The 26621-nt window shown below is 33.4% G+C and overlaps 2 pseudogenes; both read right to left on the reverse strand.

Moving 5' to 3' along the window:
* Positions 1-7576: 7576 nt before the first annotated feature.
* LOC149568879 (putative germin-like protein 2-3) lies at positions 7577-8385 on the reverse strand (annotated as a pseudogene).
* Positions 8386-25417: 17032 nt separating this feature from the next.
* LOC149568880 (putative germin-like protein 2-3) lies at positions 25418-26226 on the reverse strand (annotated as a pseudogene).
* Positions 26227-26621: the final 395 nt, after the last annotated feature.

Here is a 26621-nt window from a genome sequence, read left to right on the forward strand (position 1 = left end):
ATCACAAGTAATTATACTACATTGGATAGAGTGCTATTAGAAAGTTAGAAGAATCCTTTCCTAGGGGTAGATAGTAATTAATCAAATCAGACGTATCATGAATTATACATACAATAAAATATTATTTAATACGTCATTTAATTTCTATGAAATCATGCTGATTTAAAGATTTCCCATTTAATCGATGGTCAAATATAAATGATTCATTAAGCAACAATACTATATTTTAATTTAGGTTGCCTCATTCTTTTTCTAGGGTATCTTTTAGTTTTATGCTGGATAAAATTAGAGAAACAATATGGCTTCAGAGATCTGTGTCTTTTTTTGTAGATTTCATTTGGCATTGTGCATGAGCTTCATGTGCCTCTGTATGCTTGCATGTAAATAGAAGGATGAAACAGATGTGGCCAATATAGGGTAGACAAAAATTCAATACATGGAAAATATGGACACGTTTGGCTACAGGAATAAAAATATGGGAATAGGAATTATTATTCTGGTTTAGTTATTCTGGAATAGAAAATGAGAATAAGTATGTATTCCTATTCTTCATTTGGTTAGATGAAATTGACATTGGAGTTTGAATAATAGATAAAGAAAGTCAACAGGCCAATTCTTGTGTGCCTTTTCACTCTTGATGGATGTTTCATTCTAGAGACCTTGAGGCTTCTAAGCGATGAATCACAATGAGGACTGAGGATGGAACTTGGATCTTGTCTTTAACAAAAACACGGTCTAGTCTTGCCAATTTGATATCTTGATTGACCTTGTCATTCTTGAAAATTAGGTTCCAATGAGCATCCTCACTTAGCTATTGGAGATGGAGGAAAACTTAACAGAAGAGACATCAACAACTTAGCTTCCCAGAATGATATGCCATGGTATAATTGCTTTGGCTCACCCTTGCTCATATAATTTGCAGCCAAGAATAGGGGAAACACCAGAAGAGCATAAGAAGTGTGAGGCATAATTGAAGTTACCGTATAAAGCTCTGAAGTCGTAGGATCACATTGTGAGATTTTTTCACGATTTCATTGTGTACGAGTCCAAGAGTATCTATGAAGGGAAAAAGGAAGAGGATGTTCGAGTTCCTTGTGATTTTCTTCATCGGTCAGGTAATAAGATGCTTCATGTCCCTAAACATTCTTGATGTTTTGGCATATGATCTCAGTATTCAAAATCAATGCCTTGAATCCAATAGTGGTTTTCCCAAGAGTGAAACCTCTGTTCAAAATTGGTCATTTTACAAATTTCTTTAGCAAACCAATTTCTCTGACTTGGGTGCTCTCGGTGAATCTCCTCATGGACATGAAATTTAAATTTTCATGAAATATGAGTAGATAAATTTAGGAAAGGAATACATATTCCAATTCCACCTATTTAGGTGGAATTACAAATGCTCAATTTTGGGCCAAAATGAGAATACGTATGAACCTATTCTCAATTTTGATTTGGTGCAACCAAAGGAAGGATTAGAAATTTTCATAATTTACATATGCCTAATACCTATTCCAGTCTAATTGCTACTGCCAAATGGGCCCTAGGAGAATACACCATGGAAAATAGGAGCATCTGGTGACAAATAATGTCAAGCTCTTTTTAGTAATTTTGCACGGTTAGTGCTGGCATTTCGGAGTTTGTGTTGGAAAAAAAAACTGCTATGATTTTCTTGTTAGGTTTACATAAATATAACTTGTGATAGACATTTGAGTATAGATCTGTGTACATTGCACAGCCTTCATAGTAGTTTGTGATTTCAATAATTGAAAATTTTGTAGATTTCTTGTGCTGAATTCATTGTTTGTGTATTCATTAAAACAAGACATTCTACTTTATGTTTGGGTATTCATTTAAAAAATATAATTTTTTCAATGGGTTTCAATAGATTTCATTTTTGATTGTTGTAAAAAACTTGTTTTCATGGGGAAAGATGTGAGGTCCCTCCTCACATGTACTTATTAAATATGCATCTCTCTGTTAAAACTGTTGTAGGAGATTAGAATGGATATGAAATAATGTTTAATGGTTTAGATGTCCTAATAAGAAGTGACATCCTAATACATTCGTGTTTTAAATATTCAGTGATTCATGAACAAACTACATTATCTCGACTGTTTAAACATTAAAATTTCACTAACGATGATACAAGGCTTTCTCACCTAATCATAAGGGTGTTGATTTTGATACCTGGACGATTAAGTTTTATGCTTCAGATAGTTCAGTATTCTTTTATTGGTGACGTAATGATGTTTAGGTATATACATGCCTAATGAGGATTATACTAGTACTTAATCTGAATTAATGAATAAGTTATGTTATTATTGATTATGTGATTTTTGATGATTAAATGTGAATAGAAATGAATTAAACAGTTAATTATATGAGAGATTCATGTAACTATCCAGATAAATTTTGAATATATGTATGTAATTTTCTTGAGCTATTGATATGCGTAATGAGTGTGTAGGGTATTTTAGCTGAGAAAATCTAACGGAGAAACAAAACTGAACCCTATGTACTGTTTGTGGAAACTATGGTTAAATTTGATGAAGGATACAAACCTTGTTGTTTGTATTTTATTTGTATTGTGAATTGAACGAATGTATCATTCTGTAATCAGTAAATGTTAATGTTTTGTAACAATGTTTTTATAGTGTCCCTTGACACTCGTGAATTGTATATGCATTCCAGCATGATAGTTAGGGTTAACCGAGTAACCTAAAGATCTAAGTCAGAGTAGCTTAGTGATCTTTTTGCTAATCAAGTTAGTAATCGATATTAATTACCCCTAATCCAGATTAGTGTTTAATCTACATTTTGAAGGTTGTTAGATAGTCCTAAAATTTCCTAGCCTTTAATAGGTCCCTAATTAATCCTAAAGACCTAAAAACATGAAATCTAAGTATCCAAGAGGAATGGGTATGGCTTGGGGGCATTTTCCACCCCCTTAGCCCCTTTTGTTGACTTTTATGGTCACTCAAAAACACCATTTTTGCTTTATTGCGAAAATCGATTGATTTCATCATGGGTTGGATAGCTTGAACTCCACCTTGAGGTTAGCCTTAGGCCTAGTTGTGTTAGAAGCCTCTAGAACTTTTAGGCAAGTGGGGGAGTTATTTCTTTTTAGAGATGGTTGAGTTTGTGATCTTATTTAGAGGCAATTTTGAGGAGGTTTGGAGTGTTCACCCAACCTCTACTTTTAGAGTGAAAATCAGGATTGAAGGAGAAGGAGAAGGAGAAGGAGAAGGAAGGGAATGCTCATCTCAAACTTGTTCTATTGCCATAACCCAAATTTGAAGGTAGGAATACTTCACCTCATTTTGTTCATGTTGTGCTTCATGTTTCAATTTTATTGTTTATGCACATGTTCGTGTGTGTGTTGAGTATGTTGGGAGGGTTTGAAACAGAGTAACTTAAATGTCTTTCCTTTGTATTTTTGCTTTGAATTTCAAAGGGATTGTATACGTGTATTGGCATTACTCACCCTCGGATAGGGCAGAAGTGGCCATGTACAGGGAAAGGTCTTTAGTTGGACTCTGACAGTGTAGAGTCTCTTCTCAGGACGAGAAGAGGGAGAGAGGGTAGGGTGTTATGGGCCCCTACTTGTCAACACAAACCACGTATGAGTTTTGGAATGTAAGAATGGAAGAACAGAAGTTCTTGAGTTATAGCCCCGAAAGGGCACCTATTTTGGTGGTGTGCCTGATGTCTCCTGTCGAAAAAATCCACCTTCTCCCTAGTCTAGTTCAATGTCAAACCTGTTGTGTAAACTCGGGATGGGAGTCAATGTCTGATTTGGTCTTCATGTTATGATTGGTTGTCTCCTGGTCAGTTTTCATTCTCTCGACGATCACTGTGATGTATTGGAGAGTTCGTTCTTTTCTATGTTTAAAAAAAAATTAGAGTTATAATTGTCTAAATTATTATTAGAATTATTGAGTTATATTGTTGTTAATATTTTGTTCAAAATAATGTTATAACGTACATATTAACACTATTTTAAGGGTAGTCGTAAATTGTGTTTGTTAGTGGGTCTGGTATTCTTTTATGTTGTTAGTATAATATTTTAAATGTAAATAAAAGTAATAAGGTGTTAGATTTCAAATTAATGTTAGATGAGTAAGTTTTGTTAAAAAAAAATTTTGCTAGTATTATTTTGAAGTAATTTTAATTATTATGTTTTTAAATATTAGTTATTTAGTACATTTTAGTTAGAATGTTCGTATGTTAGATTATATTTAAAAATTTAGTATCATTATTGATTTGAAAAGGTTGTCTAAGATAAATTAGCTGCTGTATTTAACCCATTTTCAAATATATTTAGATTTATTATTTTAAGTGGTTATATCGTTCTTAAATCAAAGGTTAGTGTTATTGTATCTTAAAATGTTTTAGATTAGTAAAGGTTGTAAAATTAAGTTAGATTATTAGATTAAATTTTAAGTGTTGAATATATATCTAGATAGTTGTTTATTATTGCGAGTTTACGATAATTTGGTTTAATTGTGTTTAATTATAATATATTACCTTAAAATCAAAGCAATAATGAAAAAAAAGATGAAATCAATTTAATAACGAATGCTTAGATTTAACGACCTTTTCACACTCATCGATGATAAACTTGAATGGAAATGACAGGTCATCGTTAGGAGATCCCATATCTGTTTCTCATTTTACCTATACTTTAACGTGTGCATCTAAACTTTTCAAGCTTTGTGGTGTTATTGATCTAAAAATAAAATAAAATTTGTTGGTGTGTTTTTGCCCCAATTCTTTGGCATGACAGAATAGCTCAATCAAATTGAAAATTTTAAGAAGTCATTTTGATTTAGAAATTTCAGTTCTCATGAAGTTGTAAATTTCAATAAAATGGTAGGATAAAATCTATCACACACGCTCCTGAAATTATCTCTATCAAAATATTTATATTATTTCACAATGTATAACAACAACAACGATCAATTGAATCTTCAGTTTGAAAGCCTTCGATTCCACCATTTTACTTCGCGCGATTTAATTGAAGTTGAAATCTGATAGTTATTTTTTTTCTTAATAGTTCCTTCAACTTCTTGGCTCCACCATTTTTCTTTACATATTTAGTTAAAACTGGAGTGTGAAGATCATTTATGTTTGTAAGCTCTTATTAATATTCCTTACTACTACCTTTTCCCTCCCTTTTCATGAACATTTTTGGGTTGCCCAGAAAATAGAATTCTCAAAAATTTGAGAAATGTTACAAAGATTAGAAAGAGTGCACAAGTTTTAACTATTAAACCCTCTACTCCATCAATGCAATTGATAAAAATAAAACCAGGTTTCATTATTTAACAAACTTCATCACCGCCATGAATTTTCATTTAAATTATTATTTCAACTCTACATTAGCTCCCCCTATTGTAATAAATGTAATAATCCATTATTAGCTACTTCTCAACCATTAGAACTGAAAGTTGCAAATTTATTGGACTACTATACAAGATGAAGACCTGCATTTTATCACAGTGTAATAGATGTATCTCTATTTTCTTGCCCTATAATAGAGAATTTTACAAAATTAAAGAAGTTAATAACCTTTGGACTTTCTTCATCACTACACAAATTGACATCTTGTATCAAGAAAATAAATAATTTTTTGAATATAAAAAGCAGCAAGAGGGCGCTGACCCATCATACAAACAAAAAACATTAGAAAATGTTAGAAATAAAAGAACCTAGTGCCAAACAACGAGAAAAAAAAACCTCAACTAAAGTCCACCTCTGTAAAAAACAAAGGTTCAAATGCGGAAAACCCACCAACCTATGGAATGGATAGATCCATCACTGCTAACTGCTAACCCATCAAAGAGTCCCAGATCTGACAAACCCAGAAGCAAGGCACCCCTGGTAGAACCATGAAAAAGAAAAAAATATGACTTCCCACATGAAAAAACAAAGAGGGCATCATCAAGGAAGATTCCCCACTGACCCAACAGGACACCAATAAGACCAGAGATCCTCCCTCCATCGAGAAACACCTCTGAGAAGCGAGCATCCCGTGGGTCAAAAAATCCCCCGAAATAAAGAAGCATGGTCCATTACTCTGCAAAAACCACTGCCATACCATGGAAGAACCAATGAGACACATGTTTGAGAAGCACCCTCCATTCGTCTGGTGTGGCATCATCAGAGCCCTCTCTCCCTCCATCGTTGGCCCACTCACTGTAAGAAAATGCAGCTTGCCTCGCAGTCATCCCCGCTCCAAGATAATAGTATTAAGGAAAGAAATAAGTTAACTGAAAAAAAAAAAAACATTTGAATTCTAAGTTGTGTTTCGAATGGGGTAACTCGTGACAATTGCTTCTTATTAGCATACAATATAGACCCCTATTGTAAGAGATACTATTCCATTCCTTGTTAATGCATCTAGTATCTAGCAGAGAGATTTATACATTTTGTTATACCATAGCAATACGAAATCATACATCTTCATCTCCATCTTTTCATGAAACAAAGACGCAAATTATGTATCAATCAAGGGAACGGAGCCGCAAGATCTAGAATTGTAGAACATTAAAGTTCGTATCATGACATGTTTCATTTGTGAGGATGTTAGTTTACCATCATAGAAATTCTCACACTCATACCTTTGGATAGCTGATTATAGCTCATTAAGCTTTGCAAGCTTTTGGAGATAACTACCAAGTAATATTGAATTGATCTAACCGTTAAAGTTTTCAAATGAATGTACATGTGATATATAAACGTGTACATCTATTACATTCGATTTGGAAATGTAGCTTGTGCTCTCTATGAGATATCTCTTTGTATAGGTTCGCGTGTTCTATATAATGCTTTTCTTCGTCCCAACTGCACTTCTTATGGGCCGAAGCATGATTTGTTGGGTACATGCCTTCAAATTCACAAAGTAGACTCTGTCTCCTTCAGGTTTCTCAAATATGATTGGCCAGATCTTACTATCTCCTATACATGACTTGGATTCCGTACTTAGATAATTTGATATTACACATTCTAGTAACACCTTAGATAGTGCCTCCACACATTCTAAGAATCTAGTTTTGCATGAGCTTTATTATAGAGCTTAAGCATGCATTCGATTGAGTAACACAATAGATGTAAAGTCCAATATAGTTAATTCTAATTTTTAAGGAACCCTATACTAGAAATATAGTGAATGCATAAAACATATTATAAAAGAAATATTTAATTGTCAAATTTATAAGCTATATCAGAATTGAGTAAAATTCATTTGTAAATATTTATTCATTGTTTTATTATTTTAATAACATAACGAACAGAAGGCAGTTATTTGTATTATAGATATACTAACCTCGTTATTTAGAACTATTCAAAATAAGTCTAGAACCAATTTTCTTTGTTGAAACGTGTCCCATAAATAGTGCGAGAACGCGATAATGATATTGAGTACTTTTATTTGACTACAATTTTTTTTAATAAAGAAAATACACCGGCACGGAGATTAGAGCCACACTCTGGTACATTTATTCCAAGGAATGGAAAAGAAAAAGGGTGAATAATAAAGAGGGTCTCCCCACGCCTTGTTCTAGTGTTCTTTTATTTATTGAATAGATTGGATGATGCAACGAATTGAGTTGAGCATTGAGCATTGAGCATGGGAATGCTATGCGAATTGCTTCTGAATGTAAACCACGAGCTGTTGGGTGATGCGGAAGGCCTTGCTGAGCACGGAATCGGGGAGAGGGGGGTTCGCGCCAAAGAGAGAATTGGCGATTGTCTGCACTCCCGGGAGCTGGCTGCTCAAAGCAGCGATGGCCACCGCATTCTCCTTCCCCACATTCTGCTGGAAATGCACGAGCGCCTTGGGGAAGACGAACACGTCTCCCTTTTCCAACGTCTTGCTGAAGAAGGTGTTGTTGGTGTCGATAAACCCTACAAAGAGCTCGCCTTCCGCTAGAAAGAGAACCTCGGTGGCTCTGGGGTGGGTGTGAGGAGGATTAATTCCACCCACTGCGTAGTCGATGCGGACCAGAGATATTCCCAACGTGTTCAGCCCCGGTATCTGCATTACGTTGGCAGGGGTCACGTTGGAGCTAACTGCATTGTCGGTGTTCCCCGCCTGCGCCAGCCCCCTGAAGAAGAAGTCCTCTGCCGATGCATCCTTGGCCTCTTTGCAAACGAATCCGTTCACCTTAACTGATCAATACAATTTGTTACTGTTTGCGGTAGTTATAATCACACCAATCATTAATAATCACATAAACGATTAATATTGCTGCACTCACCTTCGCTGTCCAGGACTGCGACGCAGAAATCTTGCAAGGGATCGGCATCCGCCGCCATCACATCTTCACTGTAACAACACATCAACAGGAAGAGTCCCAACGACAATTGCAAGCAAATCATCATTCCCTTCGCCATTTTATGCTGGAGAGTCTCCAACAGAAGAGCTCAGGATATGGATGTGTGATTGAATATTTGTGTATATTACAAGACCATTACATGCCTATTATATAGGGGAAACATGCGAGGACTAATCCTTTCCCACGTAATTGTTTAATTGTAATATACTTCCAATATCATGCAATTGTTGACCTGTTATTTACGGACTGATTCATGCTGATGGAGTAATTGCTCATTACAATTGAGGGGACCAATTCATTTTTGACGTAGTCGTTAGTTATAATATATTTGGTTAGTAGGTGGTCTTTTCGTTTGCTCGAACTGATTCGGTAGATTTGTTCTTCCCATTCCTCTCTCTTTGTGCAGGAAAGTATATTCATCAACACGGAAATGTTTTCTGCGTATCCACAAAACAGATTCAAATGCTTTAGACTTGGTCGAGTGAGTACGTAAGGGCCCGTTCGGTGAGTGGAATAGGAATACGTATTGTATTCTGGAATAAAAAGTATTCCTGTTTTCCGTTTGGTTCAGCCAATACTTGATGGGAATTCGCGGACCCGAAAATTTATGTTTTCTAAAATTTAAAAAAATGGAATAGGAATACGTATTCCAATAACACCTATTTTGGTGGAATTGCAAAATCCCATTTTTGGGCCAAAAATGGAATACGTATTCCATTTTTACCTCGTATTCCAATCCCGTTTTGGTGCATCCAAACAAGGAATTCAAATTTTTTGGAATACGTATTCCTATTCCTCTCACCAAACGGGCCCTAAGTGTTAGAAAAGTTCCAGCCCTTCCCTTATTTGTGTAGGAACCCACCAACTCTGCAGCCTTGTTCACATTTTTCTCAGCCCGCTTTACATCGTACGATCACGCGCACCGAAGTTTTCGAAATATTAACCAACAGAAGGGCCCGGCTCTATAATATTGTTTTATTAAGTTTGGGATGATGAAATTTTCTTTCTTGTTATGGATTTTTCTATCCATATTTAGTTTTAGGCGATTCATTAGGGGAAGCCACCCCTTAATTTAGAGATTCAATCTCACCACAGGTTCACCCAAAACTTGAGAGTGTTTCCATGTTCCAAAAGGATAGCTTGACACCATATGTATCTCTCTATAGGTGCAATCTACAATAGGTTATTTCACCATTAGTTTATAGAGGCAAAATTTTTCTCGTGAACGAAATTGTTTATCTAGTTATATACAACATGTAATTAAATCAAATGACATAAAACAAATCTTTATCACAATCTATCTTGAGTGATATAAGTGACACATTCATTGTAGTGTGATAAAGGAATTAGATAAATAAATTCATAAAGGATAGAAATTAAAAATAATTCATTTTACATTCTCAAGGATCATTAAAACTAATAATTGTACAGAATTTAAAGGAAAGAATAGGTGCACGTGTTTAGAAATTTTATAATGTTTATGAGACATGACCTCAAAATATGTTTAAAAATAAAGTAAAATAAGATAACTATATTATATTTAGATAGATTAGTCTTCCCTATGTATGTGACAACATAGTTGTAATTTATCTGTGAAATAAACTAAGATGAGCTTGAGCTCTGTTCACGTGCTGAACATAGATTGTTTGAGCACGACATCTTTGAATCCTAAGATTTTTAGTTGCAACTAATCCATACTTAAGTCACTGAATTGGCCTATCCGATTCGTCATTATCAAATATTACAAGTTAAACTTTTACGAAAGAATATTGTGAAATTTAATGACGCGAAAGAACATGGGTATTTGAAGGATCATGGTATGTCAAACTAGGTTCTTAAGTGGCAATGAAAATTCAGAAAATTAGTGTCAGGAAAGTTGACAAGTTTTTTTGGAATAAGTTATCATGTTATGCTAAAAATATGTATGAAAAGTGTTAGAATATTTATAATAACTGAGGGTGTGGGGTGAATTAGTTACCCAAGGTCGAGATGTACCAATTGAAAAATCAAACACTTAAACAACTCCAGATCTTATCATTTTATTGCTCGGTCTCCACTATAAATTTCTATTAACATTAGCTAGCGGTTCACTGTTCTAAAATAGCAGGCTTATAGAATGTAAACATTAGTCGATAAAATGCCACAATAAGATTCACATAAGTTTGTCACTAGGTTTGAACATGCAAGCCCAATTTAGGAAAAACCACCAACAACGTTTCACTAAGTTTCACTCTTCTTAAGCGGGCCCTGTTAGGAGCCAACCCTGTAAAAGTTTTCAATACAAACTATTAAATGTGACCTTGTTATTTGAAGGATTGAGTCACCCTATTAGAAGTGGCCTTGTTAAAGGAATTCAGAACATCCCATTAGAACGACAACTTATTAGAGGAATTACATAGACTGTTAGGTCACTATGACTGTTCGGTCAACCTTGATTAAAGGATTTCAAATACTGTTTACAATGGTTAGAAAGTAATAACCGGTTTGATCATTTAAGTATAACTCACTTTGCATGTACACATCTCAGTTCAGTTCTCATGTACCGATTCATTGTGTGGCCTCCATTGTCATCCCAGCTTTGATTTGCTTGGCAACCATTCAAGCAATCAGCCTTCACTTCCTCTCAACTCAATTCAACCTTCTGCTTAGATTCGCCAGTCAATAATGTCAACAATAACTCCAAATCTATGGAACTTGTTTACAAGCATACAGTCTCTCTGCTCATATAGAAATTTTACCCATGTACTTCTTTAAACAGGAAATCATGATCCTTTTCCTTTTAATCAACACTGCAGATCTTAGGATTTAGGATTCAATCCATCAAATAAATTATATATGATCACCATTTTGTTTATCTCTTCTTTTGTAGAAACTTCTCTTGGAATCCATCTCTTAGGCCGTTTACCTAATCCTCTCCTAGAATTAAATGATCAAACTCATTGATTCTTATCTCAACACGCTTTCCATATCCCAAGAAATCAACTTGGCCGGTTAGAAATTATGATTCGTCGCAAACAGTTAAGATGTTGTTCGTTGGGGAACACTGTGTTCTGACACTCATTCATCATTGGGTTACTCGATTGCTATTAAATTTCTCACTCGACATATACACTGTCACTCGGTCGACACTGATGCTCGGTCAATACTGATTTTACTCGACACTTACTGTAGCCCAGTTGGCACTAGCATCACTTGGCATGTACGTCAAAATTCTTTAGTCTTCTACTATGTTACTCTGTCAAGCCTATACATTTGATCTATCTTTTATCACACTTTCAAGACTTGATCGTTACTGGCTTCTCCTCTTGTAACATGATTTGAACAATCAATACATCTTGTCAAATTCCAACTAATCAAGTGTCAATTTTTAGTTTCCTCATCAAAACTCAACCTATCCTCTAGATGCTTCTGTTATGAACAACTTCTCAAATCCTCTTAATCAATCAAATAGATATGGCAGTTAGATCAGATAACACTATCTCACCAATAGGTTTGACATTAATGACAACAAAACAATTGTTTCAATTGTAGTTTCCAACAAGAAATTGTACAAAATTAAATCTAGTTTGTAATATGAAAATCATTTTCTGAAAGAATGATTTCTATATGATGAAACCTTTAAATTTGAATACATTAGTACAATTTTTCTTTATAAGAAGATTAGAAACAGGTGAATGGCTAACCATCTTAAACAAAGTCAAATGATAATATTTTTTTTTTTTACAAGATTCTAGATCTAAGTAATACAATTATGTTAGGATGTAGCACATATTTGTTTATAATTTATTTCTAAGAAATTAGATAATTACAAATTTTCCATTAATTTTTTTTTTGTAGAATATTAAATCTCATATTTGACCACCTTAAGTTATTATTGAATTCATCAAATTGATAACATTTTTTTTTTGTTATAGTAGGAGAAGCGTAAAATGTGACGTAATAATAAATATTTACAAAATGCGATATTATTTTTAAAAAATAGCTTCTTCTTTTTTTTTTTTCAATGAAGACTTATATTTCATATCGTCACTTTTTGGCATACCATGATCTCCTACATATCGACACAGTAAAAACAAAAATGTACACTATCTCCAAGGCAATTAGTTCTAAAATGAAGTATTGTGAAAACGATAAAATAGTGACAAGGAGAACATGACTTGGGAAATATATGAGGCAAATATCCATATTACAATTTCTCAATGAGTAAAAGTAGCTTGAAATATATTAATGTGAATGAAACAATAAACCTTACAAATCGAGGAGAATATTGAAGCTACGATGCGAAGGGGGAAATGATGGAACATAGAAGGACTATTTCTTACCAAGGTATATTTAGATCATAAAAAAATTATGCAATAAGTTATAATTGGTATAAGAGGGTTCTAGAAAGGGAAGGGCTTGACATGCACCAGATGAATGAGTTTCTACAACCTCATTGTAACGCAAACTTATAATTTTCCAAGTCTAGAAGTCATTTGATATAATTGATTTAAAATAAAATAAAGACAAACTAGAAAGAATCATAAAACATATACGTGGTTGATGAGTGAAAAAGAATGAAATATTAAATAGACAAGGGTATGTGCGTGTAGGTATACGGTAATCGTATTTTTATATGGAGCTAAATTAGACTCAAAGGGTAATTTTTTTCCAACTTTTGTTAGTATAGTTTCCCCTTGAATTATTCTACTAGCATTTGGGGGAAATGCCCCTTTCCTGGTGTATGAGAAAAATCCTTCTCATGCCCCTTTTCTAGGTATACAACGAGGTCAAGGGGTAACGACCTTGTGGGGGGTTTTTAGGGGCACCACCGCTAAAACTTCATCTGAATTTTATTATTATATTTTCTCTATTGGTTGTTATATTTATGATACAAATTTTGTAACCCACATAAATCTTTTTAAAAAATATTAAACTTAGGATTTAAAAATGATTAATTTGTATAATATTTCAACACTATTGAGCTCTAAGGGATTGTAGATTAAAAATTGTTACATTCAATAGATAATAATATTGGACTCTATTTGGTGGGGGCAGCCTTAGATTGGATGAAACACGATCCATTATTGTGTCTTCTTGTTGGGCTTAATTTTCTAGTTGAGGTCAGACGAGGGTTAAATAATTTCTTGAAATTTTATTATTTCAACTAGTTTAATAGATATTATGGTGGCATGAATGACCCTTCAATCTTTAATTTTATTCAACAGCGTTTCATTATTTCATCTTTGTTGGAATTTTGGATTCCTAGAATTATAATTGACGATTCAAGGTATTTTCTATTTTATTTATACATACATGTGTACTCTTACTCATTCTATTTTTTTAGGGGCACCCTTATAATAATTATACAAGTTTGGATTGATTTGTTTGAGTAAAAAATATGCTAGTGTCTTAGTTTGACAAATTCCCAATAATTAATTTAGAAATAGATAATGCGTTTGTTAATACTTGGATAAACCTTATTATTTTATCCTATAGAATACGCATTTTTGAATATTTTCAAGGTTTCTATGATACAATATGACTCTTAGGCTAGTTTTACTAATACTCCTTACATTATTTAATTTAAGTTTTACTTTGATTGAGTGTATAATGTGGAACTCTCTATGCATTGCTTACTGTAAATGCTTCTATTTAGTACCTAAAATAAATATAGTCCTTGGTATCATTAGATGTAGAGAGTCGACATTGATATTATTATGTTATTATATTCTTTAAAAAAAAAAGGTTTCTTTACCTTTTGGCAAATCCTCTATTTATTGGTATCTTCCTTCACAAACTTGGGTCATGCAAAGAATAAATAATTATTTATGTGAATCCATGAAACCAAATACCTTGAAATGACTTTGTTACTATGGGATAAAACTCTATTATGGGTTGGTAAATTGGTTTGAAGTTATCATTTTAGTCTAGGACATCATCCCTATTCCAACCACGTGGGTGCCAACTAATAGTGAAATTATATGGGAAGTATGCCCTAGGAGGGTTGTGTGCATTCTTTTGTATCTGTTAAGAATATTATTATAAATATATGATGCATTCTTACCATTTTTTTTGTGAACCAAAATGATATGGTTCAGGATTTAATTGCTAAACCATAAATTTTATACGAATGACACATACTATACCATCAAACATATGCCTTTAATATTTAAAGCATTAAATAAAATTATTTTAATTTATATGCTACGATTACATCTTCATCTATATGATACAAGAAATAATATGTCGCTTTCCACTCAATATAGATCTAGATAAAGATTCATTTTATAGACTTTTGATTTAATTATATTAGTTATGTCACTTGATACACAATTGTATACATAATGAAAATCTCAACTTATAAATTAATGGAGAAACAAAAAGCACATGAGTGGATGTATGCAAATCCAAATCCCAAACCACATAAATAAAAGAATTTTTTTTTGGTTAGTAATGATTTAGTGTAGAATAACTAAAACTCATGACGGAATTACCGCAAGGCATTCAAAGGGATCTATAGATAAATAGGATTTAGACATTTCATAACTTTTATGAGATATCCCATTAAATCAATTTAAAAATAAATTAAAATGGTCCATTATATCACGTTTTCATATATTGATGTCCCTTATCTATGTGAAAACATACTTTTAATTTCTCTATAAAACAGACAAAGGGGATCCTAAGTTCTATTGACACGTTGACCATAGATTCTTTGACCAATATATACTTAAACTCTCAATTTTTTAGTTATAGTTAATCCGTATTTGTGTCGTTGAATTGGAGTACTTGATTCATTGTTTTTTTAAAATTATAAATCTAATCCGTATAAGTTAATATTTTTTAATTTTATGACATGAAATAGTAAAAAATAAATGTAAGTAAACTTCAAGGGGACTACTTATAAAGTGATGTATGGTGAAATTGAGAAGACAGTGGCAAGGGAAACATAAACTAGGCGAGATATTAGGAAATTATCCATATTATAATTTCTCAATTGGTAAGAGTAGCTCGAAATATCTTAACTTGAATAAAATAGTTAAACCTACAATTCAATGAGAACATTGAAATTATGATCCAAAGAGGGAAATGATGGAACCTAGAAGGATTGTTTCTTACTATGATACATGTAGATCATAAAGAGTATTAAAAAGTTATAATTGGTATAGGAGGGTCCTTGCAAGGGAAGGACTTGGTAGAGCCTATAAATTTGAGTTTTTACAACATCTCTGTTACATAAATTGATAATATTATACATCTTGAAGTCATTTAATACAACTAATAAAAAATAAAGTAGAGACAAACACGAGAGAATCGTAAAGGATTCACGTGGTTGATGAGTGAAAAAGAATAGAAAATTATATAGACAAGGGCCAAGTGCATGTAGGTACATGGTAATGAGGTTATTATTTGGAGCCTAATCTAACCGAAAATGTAAAATTTCCCCATCTTTATTAGCGTATTTCCCCCCTTAATCATTTAAATAGGGTCTGCGGACAGTGTCCTTGGGTTGCTTCCTCTTATAGTATAGGTCGGGTTCAAGGGGCAACATCCCCCAAAAGTTTGTCCAAATTTCAAATTATTTTACAACGGCATCAAAAGTTAGTTTTTCTATTGGCTGACATATTTCTAACCATAATTTTGTAATTGACACAAGTCTTGTTAAAATGTATTAGGGTTATGAATTTCATATGATAAATTTGTAGCATCTTTTAATAGTATTGAGTTGTAATGGATTATTGATTATAACTTTTTAGATTTAGTAGATTAATAATATTGGATTCTTTTGTTGGTGGATGTAGCCCAATATTGGGTGACCAACGATAAAATGTTGTGAGATCATCTCGTTGTGCCTAATTTTCTAATTTAGGTCACACGAGGGTCCTATTTCTATTTCTTAGTCTCTTATTGTTGTAACTAGTTTAATGGACAAGTTGGTAGTGTGTGCAGCCCTTTGATCTTCTATTTTATTCAGTACAATTTTATTACTTGATTTTTGTTAGAATTCTTGATGCCTATTTGTGTAATTGATGATTCAAGACATTCTCTATTTTATTTATACTCACGTGTGTACTCTTGCTCACTATATGCCATTAGGAACACTATTATAATATAATTGATAGAAATTTAGATTCCATTAGTTGAGTAAAATATATGCTAGTGCGTTAATTTGGCTGATTTCTAGGATTAATTGACAAAGAGATAATGTATTGGATGATATTTGGCTAAATATTATTATTTTATCTCGTTTTATATGTTTGTTGAATACTTCAGGCTTTCTATGATATAATTTGATGGTTAGGCAATGTTACTAATATTCTCGACTTAATTTAATTATATTTTCACCTTGATAACATTTTTTTTTCTTGTAGTACGAGAAGCATAAAATGTGATGTAATCATTCATATTTACAAAATGTGATACTTTTTAAAAAATTTAAAGGAAGAGGGCAAAAGTGTGATGATGTCTATAGAAAATAATAATTATATAATATTTCAATGGTTTGGATTGTACAGTGTAATATATAATCATGAAGAAGGAAAGTGTATGCCAAAATCTGCATAGAATTATAATTATAAATATTTTCACATTTTAAAACATTTTGTATGATTTGACATTAGGAAGGGAAAATGTATGCTAATATTTTAAAAAATGATCGTCAAATCATATTGTCTAATTTGAAGTTAGGCAATCTATATACTCATATTCACAAAAGACAATAATTATAAAATATTACATGCTAATATCTGCATAAATTAATAATTATGTAATATTTCAACGTTTTCAATATTTTAGATAATTTTATGTAACATGTGATTAAAAGGACATAAAATGTATTATAATAGATGAATAGAGAGTAATAATTACAAAATATTTGCGCAAATTTTTAAAACTATTTGCATTCAACGAAATTCTGTATCATCGGCTCGAAGCATTTCTGTTGCAGAACCCATGCCGCATCTTAAAATTCCAAGAATGTTCTTTTTTACATAAGAAATAATAAATGACATTTCCAAGCGTTAAAATACTTCTTCTTGTTAAATATTTGGGATTTAAAACAAATTAAACTTCCTAAAAATTGTAGTACAACTTATATTTGTTATTTTCCAAAAAGTTTGAGGCTGAGTTTTGTATATGACCGCTTTTGTTATTCCTACGTTAGATGCACCATCTCCTGTATGAGCACCAAATGTATCTCCCAGTACTACTTCAAGAGATTCGACCCTGCTGGGACTTGCGACATCCATTTCACTAGATGCTTTAAGGAATAATTTTACTAGATTGTTAAAATTAATAATCTGCCAAGCACTGATACCAACACGGTCAATTCTTCCAATGGAGCTTATGTGGTTTTTACATGGTAGACAAGTGACAGATTCATTTGAGGAACAATTTTAGGCCCCCCTTTCATTCTCTAAATGCTATGTAGCATAATATCCCGTGCATCCATTTATAATGCTTAGGCTACTTCCCACCAAAATATAAATAATGTGTGATCCATTGATATTTCAATAAATATATCACAAGTAATTATACTACATTGGATAGAGTGCTATTAGAAAGTTAGAAGAATCCTTTCCTAGGGGTAGATAGTAATTAATCAAATCAGACGTATCATGAATTATACATACAATAAAATATTATTTAATACGTCATTTAATTTCTATGAAATCATGCTGATTTAAAGATTTCCCATTTAATCGATGGTCAAATATAAATGATTCATTAAGCAACAATACTATATTTTAATTTAGGTTGCCTCATTCTTTTTCTAGGGTATCTTTTAGTTTTATGCTGGATAAAATTAGAGAAACAATATGGCTTCAGAGATCTGTGTCTTTTTTTGTAGATTTCATTTGGCATTGTGCATGAGCTTCATGTGCCTCTGTATGCTTGCATGTAAATAGAAGGATGAAACAGATGTGGCCAATATAGGGTAGACAAAAATTCAATACATGGAAAATATGGACACGTTTGGCTACAGGAATAAAAATATGGGAATAGGAATTATTATTCTGGTTTAGTTATTCTGGAATAGAAAATGAGAATAAGTATGTATTCCTATTCTTCATTTGGTTAGATGAAATTGACATTGGAGTTTGAATAATAGATAAAGAAAGTCAACAGGCCAATTCTTGTGTGCCTTTTCACTCTTGATGGATGTTTCATTCTAGAGACCTTGAGGCTTCTAAGCGATGAATCACAATGAGGACTGAGGATGGAACTTGGATCTTGTCTTTAACAAAAACACGGTCTAGTCTTGCCAATTTGATATCTTGATTGACCTTGTCATTCTTGAAAATTAGGTTCCAATGAGCATCCTCACTTAGCTATTGGAGATGGAGGAAAACTTAACAGAAGAGACATCAACAACTTAGCTTCCCAGAATGATATGCCATGGTATAATTGCTTTGGCTCACCCTTGCTCATATAATTTGCAGCCAAGAATAGGGGAAACACCAGAAGAGCATAAGAAGTGTGAGGCATAATTGAAGTTACCGTATAAAGCTCTGAAGTCGTAGGATCACATTGTGAGATTTTTTCACGATTTCATTGTGTACGAGTCCAAGAGTATCTATGAAGGGAAAAAGGAAGAGGATGTTCGAGTTCCTTGTGATTTTCTTCATCGGTCAGGTAATAAGATGCTTCATGTCCCTAAACATTCTTGATGTTTTGGCATATGATCTCAGTATTCAAAATCAATGCCTTGAATCCAATAGTGGTTTTCCCAAGAGTGAAACCTCTGTTCAAAATTGGTCATTTTACAAATTTCTTTAGCAAACCAATTTCTCTGACTTGGGTGCTCTCGGTGAATCTCCTCATGGACATGAAATTTAAATTTTCATGAAATATGAGTAGATAAATTTAGGAAAGGAATACATATTCCAATTCCACCTATTTAGGTGGAATTACAAATGCTCAATTTTGGGCCAAAATGAGAATACGTATGAACCTATTCTCAATTTTGATTTGGTGCAACCAAAGGAAGGATTAGAAATTTTCATAATTTACATATGCCTAATACCTATTCCAGTCTAATTGCTACTGCCAAATGGGCCCTAGGAGAATACACCATGGAAAATAGGAGCATCTGGTGACAAATAATGTCAAGCTCTTTTTAGTAATTTTGCACGGTTAGTGCTGGCATTTCGGAGTTTGTGTTGGAAAAAAAAACTGCTATGATTTTCTTGTTAGGTTTACATAAATATAACTTGTGATAGACATTTGAGTATAGATCTGTGTACATTGCACAGCCTTCATAGTAGTTTGTGATTTCAATAATTGAAAATTTTGTAGATTTCTTGTGCTGAATTCATTGTTTGTGTATTCATTAAAACAAGACATTCTACTTTATGTTTGGGTATTCATTTAAAAAATATAATTTTTTCAATGGGTTTCAATAGATTTCATTTTTGATTGTTGTAAAAAACTTGTTTTCATGGGGAAAGATGTGAGGTCCCTCCTCACATGTACTTATTAAATATGCATCTCTCTGTTAAAACTGTTGTAGGAGATTAGAATGGATATGAAATAATGTTTAATGGTTTAGATGTCCTAATAAGAAGTGACATCCTAATACATTCGTGTTTTAAATATTCAGTGATTCATGAACAAACTACATTATCTCGACTGTTTAAACATTAAAATTTCACTAACGATGATACAAGGCTTTCTCACCTAATCATAAGGGTGTTGATTTTGATACCTGGACGATTAAGTTTTATGCTTCAGATAGTTCAGTATTCTTTTATTGGTGACGTAATGATGTTTAGGTATATACATGCCTAATGAGGATTATACTAGTACTTAATCTGAATTAATGAATAAGTTATGTTATTATTGATTATGTGATTTTTGATGATTAAATGTGAATAGAAATGAATTAAACAGTTAATTATATGAGAGATTCATGTAACTATCCAGATAAATTTTGAATATATGTATGTAATTTTCTTGAGCTATTGATATGCGTAATGAGTGTGTAGGGTATTTTAGCTGAGAAAATCTAACGGAGAAACAAAACTGAACCCTATGTACTGTTTGTGGAAACTATGGTTAAATTTGATGAAGGATACAAACCTTGTTGTTTGTATTTTATTTGTATTGTGAATTGAACGAATGTATCATTCTGTAATCAGTAAATGTTAATGTTTTGTAACAATGTTTTTATAGTGTCCCTTGACACTCGTGAATTGTATATGCATTCCAGCATGATAGTTAGGGTTAACCGAGTAACCTAAAGATCTAAGTCAGAGTAGCTTAGTGATCTTTTTGCTAATCAAGTTAGTAATCGATATTAATTACCCCTAATCCAGATTAGTGTTTAATCTACATTTTGAAGGTTGTTAGATAGTCCTAAAATTTCCTAGCCTTTAATAGGTCCCTAATTAATCCTAAAGACCTAAAAACATGAAATCTAAGTATCCAAGAGGAATGGGTATGGCTTGGGGGCATTTTCCACCCCCTTAGCCCCTTTTGTTGACTTTTATGGTCACTCAAAAACACCATTTTTGCTTTATTGCGAAAATCGATTGATTTCATCATGGGTTGGATAGCTTGAACTCCACCTTGAGGTTAGCCTTAGGCCTAGTTGTGTTAGAAGCCTCTAGAACTTTTAGGCAAGTGGGGGAGTTATTTCTTTTTAGAGATGGTTGAGTTTGTGATCTTATTTAGAGGCAATTTTGAGGAGGTTTGGAGTGTTCACCCAACCTCTACTTTTAGAGTGAAAATCAGGATTGAAGGAGAAGGAGAAGGAGAAGGAGAAGGAAGGGAATGCTCATCTCAAACTTGTTCTATTGCCATAACCCAAATTTGAAGGTAGGAATACTTCACCTCATTTTGTTCATGTTGTGCTTCATGTTTCAATTTTATTGTTTATGCACATGTTCGTGTGTGTGTTGAGTATGTTGGGAGGGTTTGAAACAGAGTAACTTAAATGTCTTTCCTTTGTATTTTTGCTTTGAATTTCAAAGGGATTGTATACGTGTATTGGCATTACTCACCCTCGGATAGGGCAGAAGTGGCCATGTACAGGGAAAGGTCTTTAGTTGGACTCTGACAGTGTAGAGTCTCTTCTCAGGACGAGAAGAGGGAGAGAGGGTAGGGTGTTATGGGCCCCTACTTGTCAACACAAACCACGTATGAGTTTTGGAATGTAAGAATGGAAGAACAGAAGTTCTTGAGTTATAGCCCCGAAAGGGCACCTATTTTGGTGGTGTGCCTGATGTCTCCAGTCGAAAAAATCCACCTTCTCCCTAGTCTAGTTCAATGTCAAACCTGTTGTGTAAACTCGGGATGGGAGTCAATGTCTGATTCGGTCTTCATGTTATGATTGGTTGTCTCCTGGTCAGTTTTCATTCTCTCGACGATCACTGTGATGTATTGGAGAGTTCGTTCTTTTCTATGTTTAAAAAAAAATTAGAGTTATAATTGTCTAAATTATTATTAGAATTATTGAGTTATATTGTTGTTAATATTTTGTTCAAAATAATGTTATAACGTACATATTAACACTATTTTAAGGGTAGTCGTAAATTGTGTTTGTTAGTGGGTCTGGTATTCTTTTATGTTGTTAGTATAATATTTTAAATGTAAATAAAAGTAATAAGGTGTTAGATTTCAAATTAATGTTAGATGAGTAAGTTTTGTTAAAAAAAAATTTTGCTAGTATTATTTTGAAGTAATTTTAATTATTATGTTTTTAAATATTAGTTATTTAGTACATTTTAGTTAGAATGTTCGTATGTTAGATTATATTTAAAAATTTAGTATCATTATTGATTTGAAAAGGTTGTCTAAGATAAATTAGCTGCTGTATTTAACCCATTTTCAAATATATTTAGATTTATTATTTTAAGTGGTTATATCGTTCTTAAATCAAAGGTTAGTGTTATTGTATCTTAAAATGTTTTAGATTAGTAAAGGTTGTAAAATTAAGTTAGATTATTAGATTAAATTTTAAGTGTTGAATATATATCTAGATAGTTGTTTATTATTGCGAGTTTACGATAATTTGGTTTAATTGTGTTTAATTATAATATATTACCTTAAAATCAAAGCAATAATGAAAAAAAAGATGAAATCAATTTAATAACGAATGCTTAGATTTAACGACCTTTTCACACTCATCGATGATAAACTTGAATGGAAATGACAGGTCATCGTTAGGAGATCCCATATCTGTTTCTCATTTTACCTATACTTTAACGTGTGCATCTAAACTTTTCAAGCTTTGTGGTGTTATTGATCTAAAAATAAAATAAAATTTGTTGGTGTGTTTTTGCCCCAATTCTTTGGCATGACAGAATAGCTCAATCAAATTGAAAATTTTAAGAAGTCATTTTGATTTAGAAATTTCAGTTCTCATGAAGTTGTAAATTTCAATAAAATGGTAGGATAAAATCTATCACACACGCTCCTGAAATTATCTCTATCAAAATATTTATATTATTTCACAATGTATAACAACAACAACGATCAATTGAATCTTCAGTTTGAAAGCCTTCGATTCCACCATTTTACTTCGCGCGATTTAATTGAAGTTGAAATCTGATAGTTATTTTTTTTCTTAATAGTTCCTTCAACTTCTTGGCTCCACCATTTTTCTTTACATATTTAGTTAAAACTGGAGTGTGAAGATCATTTATGTTTGTAAGCTCTTATTAATATTCCTTACTACTACCTTTTCCCTCCCTTTTCATGAACATTTTTGGGTTGCCCAGAAAATAGAATTCTCAAAAATTTGAGAAATGTTACAAAGATTAGAAAGAGTGCACAAGTTTTAACTATTAAACCCTCTACTCCATCAATGCAATTGATAAAAATAAAACCAGGTTTCATTATTTAACAAACTTCATCACCGCCATGAATTTTCATTTAAATTATTATTTCAACTCTACATTAGCTCCCCCTATTGTAATAAATGTAATAATCCATTATTAGCTACTTCTCAACCATTAGAACTGAAAGTTGCAAATTTATTGGACTACTATACAAGATGAAGACCTGCATTTTATCACAGTGTAATAGATGTATCTCTATTTTCTTGCCCTATAATAGAGAATTTTACAAAATTAAAGAAGTTAATAACCTTTGGACTTTCTTCATCACTACACAAATTGACATCTTGTATCAAGAAAATAAATAATTTTTTGAATATAAAAAGCAGCAAGAGGGCGCTGACCCATCATACAAACAAAAAACATTAGAAAATGTTAGAAATAAAAGAACCTAGTGCCAAACAACGAGAAAAAAAAACCTCAACTAAAGTCCACCTCTGTAAAAAACAAAGGTTCAAATGCGGAAAACCCACCAACCTATGGAATGGATAGATCCATCACTGCTAACTGCTAACCCATCAAAGAGTCCCAGATCTGACAAACCCAGAAGCAAGGCACCCCTGGTAGAACCATGAAAAAGAAAAAAATATGACTTCCCACATGAAAAAACAAAGAGGGCATCATCAAGGAAGATTCCCCACTGACCCAACAGGACACCAATAAGACCAGAGATCCTCCCTCCATCGAGAAACACCTCTGAGAAGCGAGCATCCCGTGGGTCAAAAAATCCCCCGAAATAAAGAAGCATGGTCCATTACTCTGCAAAAACCACTGCCATACCATGGAAGAACCAATGAGACACATGTTTGAGAAGCACCCTCCATTCGTCTGGTGTGGCATCATCAGAGCCCTCTCTCCCTCCATCGTTGGCCCACTCACTGTAAGAAAATGCAGCTTGCCTCGCAGTCATCCCCGCTCCAAGATAATAGTATTAAGGAAAGAAATAAGTTAACTGAAAAAAAAAAAAACATTTGAATTCTAAGTTGTGTTTCGAATGGGGTAACTCGTGACAATTGCTTCTTATTAGCATACAATATAGACCCCTATTGTAAGAGATACTATTCCATTCCTTGTTAATGCATCTAGTATCTAGCAGAGAGATTTATACATTTTGTTATACCATAGCAATACGAAATCATACATCTTCATCTCTATCTTTTCATGAAACAAAGACGCAAATTATGTATCAATCAAGGGAACGGAGCCGCAAGATCTAGAATTGTAGAACATTAAAGTTCGTATCATGACATGTTTCATTTGTGAGGATGTTAGTTTACCATCATAGAAATTCTCACACTCATACCTTTGGATAGCTGATTATAGCTCATTAAGCTTTGCAAGCTTTTGGAGATAACTACCAAGTAATATTGAATTGATCTAACCGTTAAAGTTTTCAAATGAATGTACATGTGATATATAAACGTGTACATCTATTACATTCGATTTGGAAATGTAGCTTGTGCTCTCTATGAGATATCTCTTTGTATAGGTTCGCGTGTTCTATATAATGCTTTTCTTCGTCCCAACTGCACTTCTTATGGGCCGAAGCATGATTTGTTGGGTACATGCCTTCAAATTCACAAAGTAGACTCTGTCTCCTTCAGGTTTCTCAAATATGATTGGCCAGATCTTACTATCTCCTATACATGACTTGGATTCCGTACTTAGATAATTTGATATTACACATTCTAGTAACACCTTAGATAGTGCCTCCACACATTCTAAGAATCTAGTTTTGCATGAGCTTTATTATAGAGCTTAAGCATGCATTCGATTGAGTAACACAATAGATGTAAAGTCCAATATAGTTAATTCTAATTTTTAAGGAACCCTATACTAGAAATATAGTGAATGCATAAAACATATTATAAAAGAAATATTTAATTGTCAAATTTATAAGCTATATCAGAATTGAGTAAAATTCATTTGTAAATATTTATTCATTGTTTTATTATTTTAATAACATAACGAACAGAAGGCAGTTATTTGTATTATAGATATACTAACCTCGTTATTTAGAACTATTCAAAATAAGTCTAGAACCAATTTTCTTTGTTGAAACGTGTCCCATAAATAGTGCGAGAACGCGATAATGATATTGAGTACTTTTATTTGACTACAATTTTTTTTAATAAAGAAAATACACCGGCACGGAGATTAGAGCCACACTCTGGTACATTTATTCCAAGGAATGGAAAAGAAAAAGGGTGAATAATAAAGAGGGTCTCCCCACGCCTTGTTCTAGTGTTCTTTTATTTATTGAATAGATTGGATGATGCAACGAATTGAGTTGAGCATTGAGCATTGAGCATGGGAATGCTATGCGAATTGCTTCTGAATGTAAACCACGAGCTGTTGGGTGATGCGGAAGGCCTTGCTGAGCACGGAATCGGGGAGAGGGGGGTTCGCGCCAAAGAGAGAATTGGCGATTGTCTGCACTCCCGGGAGCTGGCTGCTCAAAGCAGCGATGGCCACCGCATTCTCCTTCCCCACATTCTGCTGGAAATGCACGAGCGCCTTGGGGAAGACGAACACGTCTCCCTTTTCCAACGTCTTGCTGAAGAAGGTGTTGTTGGTGTCGATAAACCCTACAAAGAGCTCGCCTTCCGCTAGAAAGAGAACCTCGGTGGCTCTGGGGTGGGTGTGAGGAGGATTAATTCCACCCACTGCGTAGTCGATGCGGACCAGAGATATTCCCAACGTGTTCAGCCCCGGTATCTGCATTACGTTGGCAGGGGTCACGTTGGAGCTAACTGCATTGTCGGTGTTCCCCGCCTGCGCCAGCCCCCTGAAGAAGAAGTCCTCTGCCGATGCATCCTTGGCCTCTTTGCAAACGAATCCGTTCACCTTAACTGATCAATACAATTTGTTACTGTTTGCGGTAGTTATAATCACACCAATCATTAATAATCACATAAACGATTAATATTGCTGCACTCACCTTCGCTGTCCAGGACTGCGACGCAGAAATCTTGCAAGGGATCGGCATCCGCCGCCATCACATCTTCACTGTAACAACACATCAACAGGAAGAGTCCCAACGACAATTGCAAGCAAATCATCATTCCCTTCGCCATTTTATGCTGGAGAGTCTCCAACAGAAGAGCTCAGGATATGGATGTGTGATTGAATATTTGTGTATATTACAAGACCATTACATGCCTATTATATAGGGGAAACATGCGAGGACTAATCCTTTCCCACGTAATTGTTTAATTGTAATATACTTCCAATATCATGCAATTGTTGACCTGTTATTTACGGACTGATTCATGCTGATGGAGTAATTGCTCATTACAATTGAGGGGACCAATTCATTTTTGACGTAGTCGTTAGTTATAATATATTTGGTTAGTAGGTGGTCTTTTCGTTTGCTCGAACTGATTCGGTAGATTTGTTCTTCCCATTCCTCTCTCTTTGTGCAGGAAAGTATATTCATCAACACGGAAATGTTTTCTGC

Source organism: Cupressus sempervirens, chromosome 3 (assembly GCF_028749045.1).
Source record: "Cupressus sempervirens isolate cs-2001-9-10 chromosome 3, ASM2874904v1, whole genome shotgun sequence".
NCBI classification, from domain to species: Eukaryota; Viridiplantae; Streptophyta; class Pinopsida; order Cupressales; family Cupressaceae; genus Cupressus; species Cupressus sempervirens.